Source organism: Coffea arabica, chromosome 1e, assembly GCF_036785885.1.
Source record: "Coffea arabica cultivar ET-39 chromosome 1e, Coffea Arabica ET-39 HiFi, whole genome shotgun sequence".
NCBI lineage: Eukaryota > Viridiplantae > Streptophyta > Magnoliopsida > Gentianales > Rubiaceae > Coffea > Coffea arabica.
In genome coordinates, this window is record NC_092311.1 from 8,735,478 (window position 1) to 8,743,847 (window position 8,370).

Consider the following 8,370-nt stretch of genomic DNA (forward strand, 5'->3'; position numbering starts at 1 on the left):
AATATTCTAATTTTTCATTTAGTAATTCAAATTCTTATATGAAAATATTATCTACAACAAAATCTATACACACAATTTGAGAACCAACAAAATTTGATAGACAACCAAATGAAAAAAAAAAAGACCATTAGTACATAAAATAACAAAATGTAAAAACAACAATAAATATCTAATCAATTTAAATTGCTTTACTTTATAAATTTCATTCCTAATATGGTAATTCTAACTTAAATTTGTATATCTTACCAAAAATACATAGTAGACAACAAGATTCAAACTATTAATTAAGAAAGAAAATATTAAAACATGAAGAAAATTCATATTTTCATACCTTATTTAACATTTACACACCTTAATTGTGATGACCCCACCTTCTCCTAGGGCCTACCCTAGAAGTTAGCAGATCGTCTGCTTGGCTCTCGCCAGGACTCACTCACTTACATTAACTTCAGAGATAACATTATCATTGAACAACTGAACATTCACTCTTAAGTACCATTCCAATCAGCTTGAAACAAAGATTTGTCCACTAAAAGAAACAAAATACACGTTCTAAACATCCATTCTTAATATTACATCAACTCAAAACAGAAGATTCAACCATCTTAAAATACAAAAGAAAACGTGACTCCAATATATACGCATAGTGATGGAATTTCCCAAAACAACTTTCCAATTCCATCCAATCACTTTTCAATCTCCAACTCCTGTAAGAAAAACAAAGCTAAAAAGGTGAGCTTACGCCCGTGAAGTTTCCATGCAAGCAACAATTAATAAGCACTTAAATCAGTACAATTAAGCGAGTAGTGCACATTTCACTGTACAATCACTTTCATTAAGCAATTGAGAAAGCACATCACCAAACAATCACTTTTAAAAGGATACGGTGCTCGCATTAGAACCACTTCAATGCACTACACACTCCACCGAACTCCTCCTTATAACCTCCAAAATAATAAACACTTCCCTCACTTGGATGGCCATATCACTATCAGTAATCTGCTACTCCGTGGTAATACTCGAGTATACCGAAACACTTACCCAAAGCTACCGTCCTACCCGAACAAGCCCTCTGCTGGCTCGAATAGTCCGTTGAACGGAGGGTTTTGGGGCCCAGTTCAGCCAGTGTGATAAGGTACACACATGGCTTACAGTCATGCTGTGACACCCCCACTTCTCCCTAAAGCGAACCAAAGGGTATCTGCGGGACGCCTGCCCAGCTCTCGCCAGGACTCACGCAAAACATTCAAGTTTATAACTAATCTAATAGTCACATGTACAAAACATAAATACAGTGATGCGGAAGCGTTCAAGTTAACCATGGTCATCTATTATCCAACCCGTACATCGGGTGTTCAAAATACAACTTTAAACCCAAATTCATCTCATGCCCAAATGCTACATTCCAAATACAACAGTACAACCCAAAACCAAGAGGCATAGACAAAATGATGACAGAAACCCTAAACAAAAGTACATCAAGAGGGTTTCTCCAATATGTCCCCGGATCCAGTCCTGTTAAGGAAAACAAATCTACAGGGTGAACAAAACGCTCGTGAGGCCAAGAACACACATGCAAGCACATTGCTCAAATAACAATCTCAATTTACAAGTCAAGCAATAATATTGCAATAATTAACAATTCGAGCGGGAAAAGTAAACAGAAACAATTCAAGGATATAGTAGCTCTCAGGAGCTGAGTTCCACTTGCACGAGCAATAACCTCCACGAATTGACACTCCGTCAATCGGGTAGGTTTAGTCCGTAGAACTCCACTTAACCTGTCCCCTTTCACCTTACATACTCCTGTATCGGGCCCGCCTGTCATTAGTTTATGGCGATACTATTCGAGTATGCCAAGCAAGACCTCTCATTAGGTCAAGCTTATATATCTCATGGTTCGCCAAGGTTCCCGACCAAGCCCATGCCGGCTCGAGTCCAAGGTCGGCCAATGAGATTTGGGCGTCCCCCATGTGCACTTGTGTGTCGAGGAGATTCACTCCAACGACGTATGCAGCTAGCATACCAATACATTTCATTCATTCAATGCATTTCAATCATTCATTCAATGCATTTCAATCATTAAAATTTCATTTCTAATGAGAACGAGTGTGGTAAAGTACACACTCGACTCCACTTTCAAGATTTTCAATCATTAATAACAATTAAACATGTAACAAGTTTACATACACCTGACACTCACCAAGTATTAGGTGTGAGTAAGGTCAAGGGAAGTTCAAGCGTCCACCGGGGAATCCTCTTGAAGGTCCTCGTGTGTGCCTGAGCAAATAATAGTGAATTTATCATTCACATCCCAAATATCGAGGAATAATTCGTTCACTAGCATTAATCGAGGGAATTCCGTGAAAATGAACCTCAATTACTCGTAAATCGAGGTTCGAGTGGGGTTTGATAACGTTCAAAAGTATTTAAGTCTTTATCTAGGAATTCGGGGATAAAACGTTCAGATAATATCAAAAGAATAAAGAGTTCTTGAAAAACTCTATTTCCTTGAAATTGGAAAATTTCAGTTTTATTATGAATCTTTGAAAAATCGTAACACACTCGGCACAAGTCGAGAATTGGAAAACTTTATACCGTTGGAAACCTCTTAGAAAGTACTATAAGTTCCTAGAAGACACCTTTTCATGAATCGAAGTGGAAAGTACTCAAAAATGAGCTTGAAGGTACAGACTCGGTTTACAAGGCAGAATTAAGTTGGATTTCGGCCAACTTTGAAAATTCGGCACGATTCACACGTTGCAAACCGGCCTCTGAAATTTGTAACTCAATTAGAGTTGCAAGTGAGGTTTATAGAAAAGCAAGCGGATCAAGAATCGGAGTTTCGAGTACCGAGATACGGTAGCTCAAAGTTGGGGGAATTCAAGACTGGAGAAGAATTTCCAGATTTGAACCTCCAACACTAGAAATTTAATTAGGTATCGAAACGAACTTGGATTGGTACCAAAATTGGCAGTATTTTACTCCTATATGAAAGGTATTTCTCTATCAAATTTCAGGGAAAAATACCCTCGGGAAGGTAGTTAACTAATCATCCAAAGTTCCGGAAAATTTCTAAGGCAATCTGCCTTTTGACTTTCATTTCCCAATTCAAATCGTTTAACCAAGAAAGCTATCCAACCATGGTTCATTTGTGAAATAAAGGTCTAAGATACATCCATGATACCTTTGGTAATGGTTTAGCATCAAAAATTTCAATTAATAAGATCACTCCCGGGTTTTGTCTCAAATCAGTCCAAATATTACGTTTTTCCAAAACAGGGCAGTCCTCTTGTTTTGGTCACAACTCAGTCAATTTAGCTCGGATTTGAGCATGGTTTATGGCGTTGAAAAATACATTCATAGGAATAAAAGTTGACGGAAGGAAACGTTCTGAAATTTGGCAAGTAACCAGCTCGAAATTGAGCCTCAAGTTGCTGCCTCTACAAACCATTCCAGCAGATCCGAGAGACAGGACAGCTATCTTAAAACGAATGGTTCGGCTCCTACAAATGGAATCAGAATACGTATTTTATACCGTTGGAAAGGTATGGATGTCTAGTTTCGAATGCCACTGACAGCACTCAATTTCGACGTCGGAGGACAAAGTTATGGTCAAAATGCTACCGCTGGACAGGGTTATCCGAAAATAATTTTCTAGCTTGCCTAGTTCACGAATAAATTCATTTGCCCATCTAAACGTTAATGTTTTCCAATGAAAATTTTTACACATATAACATAACATATAAACATCAGGTTCACGCCAATAAATCACCAAAAATTGGTCTTATCATGGCCGAACAAAACAGGGGCAGTTTCGGAAATTTCTTGTCATGACCTCAACTTTGAGTTTCCAACAATAATACTCCATAAATCCATCATTTTAACCACTAAACTACCATTAAATCCAACATTAATCCTCTAATCAGCAACAACCCAAGTGTGGGAATTCATAGAGCCCACTTTTTAAATTTTCCAACAATATCAAGCCATCCATACACATGCAATAGCTTAAAGATGTATTTCTACCATCATAATCCAAGTTTAAGGTGTAGGATGAGGTTATACCTCCTTAGTGCTTTAAACCAGAAATTTTCGGTCCTCAAGAGGCTCCAAGAAACCGTGAAATGCAGCCCTTTAATTTGCTAGATCCAACCTCCAAGTAGTTTGCTAGATGGTCTTCAAGTTTGGTGAAGATTGATTGAAGTTTTGTGGTTAATTTGATGAAGAAATTTTTGAAGCAAGGGAGTGAGAGAGAGGGAAGGCTGGCCGGCTGTTGGTGAGAGAAGAAAGAGTGAAATTTGATCAAGGTTAGCTTCCAAGAGAAGATTAAAATGAGTGGTGTAAATTCACTCCAAAGTCAACCCTCATTAGGGCTCGTTTGGTGCATTTAGGGCTCGATTTCGCTCGCGTTTGGTTCACTAGTGCACTAAACCTCTAATGTACTTATGTTCATATAAATATTATTCACTCTTTATTGTCTCGAAATAAGGGTCTAAAGTCCCTCAAATAAAGCCGCGCGTATGAAAACGCGTACCGACAATTTTAACGCTATTACGCAAAACCTCCAAGAAATTCTTATAACGATAATATTATTAACTATCACTTAAGTACTTAAATCTAAAATTATCTATTTTAAAGCCGTTGTACATGTCCCAAAATTTCCGGGCTAATTGTACTCCTAATTGGCAAAATTCTCCAAACGTATTTTCACCTTTTCTCTAAACAGGCTCCTAAGAAAAATAATTTTTGAAACGAGACACTTTAAAAATATAACGAAATTATATTGTCATGTATTTAGGTCTAATGAGACTAGAAAATATTTCTCGTGGTAAAAATCCAATTAGATAATTTATTAAGCCATAAATTAGGCTTAAAAATAATAGTTTTTACGAGTCCTCACACATGCACACTTACAATATCACTTGATCAATTATCAACCTTCAATCTCAACTAAGTCGAGTGCGATAAAGTACACCCTCGACTTAGAAGGCGAGGGACAATTGAAAACACTTAACAATATTTCATAATAAGCACATTTGCCATATAATTACACTTAGGTACACATAAGCAATTTAACACATAAATTCGGAAAACACTCACCAAAGATTCAAATGACTACTCTCGAGTCTCGAGTTGGTTTCCTGGTTCACGGCTACTTCCTAGTACAAGTTAATAATTCTAAAGTGAATATTCATTTTATATACAACCACTCATCTTACATAATTTAAGGTTTAAGTAACTAAAACCCAAGTTCCTAAGCTTATAAAACGAATCACCAAAATCTAGCAACCTTCCTTACGTTTGTCTTCAAGATTATTAAGTTTGGTAGCTTTAAAACAAGGTTAATGTACATATACACCAAATTTTAATATCATATAAAACACTTGAACTAAGATTAACTCATTTCCAATCTAATGTGCAAGGATTAAGACAAGCAAACATTTCATTTCTTCCGTCTAGGCTAAAACAGATTCTAGTTTGACCTTAAAGTACAAATATAATATATTCAATATTCATTTATCATTTTATTTTGAAACTCATTGACTTTATTGTTTTAATCAAGAATTATACCTGTTTTCCCAAGTTAATAATTTATAAGATATTTATTTTAGAATTAAATCATTTTCCACTCAAGATTCTAAGATTACGGTTTAGGAGTACTTCATTGGTCCCCTTTTTAATTAATTAAACTCAAAGTTATTTGTAAGTTAAATTTTATTCCACTACACCAGTCCCTCAAATTTTATAGTCTTTAAAATATTTGTGAAGACAATATTAAGTAAGTAGAAGCCAATTTAGGTACATAATTATCATGAGTTTTCCCCTCATTTGCTTTAGTTTAACTCTACTTGTGGAGCTGTATATAGCCATTAAATCTCAGGGTAACCGTAGCTATCATCTATGAAAGCTTACAAAGTTGGAAATTAGAGGAAATGCTGGTTCAAAGTTGGTTCCTCACGGCCATTATCAAAGCAAAGTGCATCCGGGAACAAAAGGAAAGCAGCAAGAAAGACAGCTTTGCCACCCTCTGATGTTTTGATCACAACTGGAGTTACGCTTATCGGATTGAGGAATTTTATAGCGTTTCGAAGCTAAGACATAGACCTACATTTCTTCTGAAGACATCGACATCCAGTTATCGCGTTTTCAAGGCCAAAAAGGGACGGTCACAAGCACAATCTGTTTCATTTTCTTTGTCAGCAACCAAAACTAGTAACGTTACTTCAAGCTTTCGACAAAAACTCTATTCTTTCACTTGCTTCAAGCTCTAAATATTTAAAGTACATTCAGTCCAGCATATACCAAGGCAAATTGCATCTAGTTTCAACAAATTATTCAACCCAAAAGCTACGCACAACAATCTGTCATCAACTAATTACAATTTACAGCAGTATAACAGTTTAACATGTGGTGTTTTCTCATAATTTTCTTTTCAGTTTCATGCTCCAACTAGACATGCAGGGGATGATCATTTAACTACAGACCATCTTAAGCAAAACATAGAAATTTATAACCAAAAATCCAAGAGAAAAGCTGAACCAAGATTTATATCCTTTCTCGGCTATAAAGCTGGTTCGTAGCAGCAAGTAATGCCTAAAGACGAGTTTCTTCTACTAGATCCCTCCATTTTATGCTCAAACCTCTCATGCATGAAGAAATCAAGACAGCTGAAACTTTTCCATTCCCCCCCCCCACTCGGATGAAGCTGGAAAAATTCCAGTAAGGATCTTCCATCGGTCCTCCCAATTTCCAACTTTTCCCAAATTTCTTCAACTAAACTTCTTGTAATACCTGAGATAACCATATGACATGCTTTTCTTATATTATATTTTCCATTTTTACACTGCTAATGAGCTGAAATTCATGTAATTAACTCCCGGTTGCTACAACTTCAGTCAAATAATCATTTTAATCTCAAACCAGAATTTTTCTTCAATCGAAGCTCATTTCCTCTGCTAAAACTTATCTTGCAGCTTGTAGATATATATATATATATAGGGTTAATTCCACTTTGTCCCCCCAAACTTTGGACGATTACCCACTTAAGTCCCTAAATTTCAAAATGGGACACTTAAGTCCCTAAACTTATAAATACCTCCCACTTAAGGAAAATTATTAACAAATCCTGAATGCCGTTGGTGGTCAAAGTGTCCCATTTTATAAGGGTTTAGGGATTTAAGTGTCCCATTTTATAAGTTCAGGGACTTAAGTGGGAAGTATTAATAAGTTTAGGGACTTAAGTGTCCCATTTTGAAGTTTAGGGACTTAAGTGGATAATCGTCCAAAGTTTGGGGGGACAAAGTGGAATTAACCCTATATATATATATTCATTTATACTCAATAAATAAGTATTGATCACAGAGAATTTACCTCTTTCCTTTAAGAGTTAAAAATTGCAGACTGACCAGATTTTCCCAGCTTTGTTTCCTCAAGGTCTGCACCAGCTATCCCTCCTATTTTCCTTGCCTTTCTCTTATTGATTATGATCAGCAGATGATGAAGCTAACCAAATTTTCTCTCCCTCACTCTTAGTTCCACTCCCTCGATTCCGTTTTTGGAAAGAAAGAAAGAAAGCTGCCTTGTGTTTCTTTCCTCTCGGTCACCGCCCAACTAGCAATTTCTTTCTCTTTGTTTCCTCTCGGTTATCTTCCAGAAGACGGCTTCCTTAGGTTGCATAGTAGTTTAACCAAGATTCAGGGTTAGTTAGGTCATTAGTATTAACTTATTTGCTCACTAAGGGGCTGCGGTTTTATTATTTCATGCATTGACTCCAAACTTCATTTGTTCTAATTTATATACCCTTACAAAATTCTCGTACATTAATCTAGGAGATTTTCATACATTCGGTTTTAAAGGAAAAACAACTAGACATATAATTTATTCAACTGTATAATATATGCTACGTGTCTAGTAATATATGCAAATGACACAATTTACAATATACATACCATGTGTTTATTTGATTCATAAAAATTTTTCTACACCAATCTACGATATTTCTAATTCTCGATTTCATAGAAATTCAATTAGACATTTAATTTAACCACTTATTCGTTATATGTAATATTTCCAATATCAAGGTAAATAAAATAAAATAAATGCAAACCACACACCTGATTTTCTCGAGTTCTCACATTAATCACCTTAATTTTCATATATTTTAGGTCAATTTCAGGAGATGTAAATATATGAGCATAAAAAATGTATCAATATAACTACTTGATCAAAATTGTAGCAAATTTTGATTTGTTTTTTCTTTCTATCATAATTTTCTTTGTCTATCTTAGGTGTTTTATATAAAATATTAAAAATAAGTTATTTTTGCTAAAAATTGACACTCATTTGGATTTTCTTTTCATGCAGTTT

General features: G+C 35.6%; 1 long non-coding RNA gene across 1 annotated transcript; it reads right to left on the reverse strand.

Moving 5' to 3' along the window:
• Positions 1 to 437: 437 nt before the first annotated feature.
• Positions 438 to 7,640, reverse strand: LOC113688788 (uncharacterized). Its single transcript, XR_011825124.1, has 2 exons — positions 7,375 to 7,640; positions 438 to 707 (listed from the first exon to the last, which is right to left on the reverse strand). It is a non-coding gene; the product is annotated as an uncharacterized lncRNA (long non-coding RNA).
• Between the last annotated feature and the right edge of the window lie 730 nt (positions 7,641 to 8,370).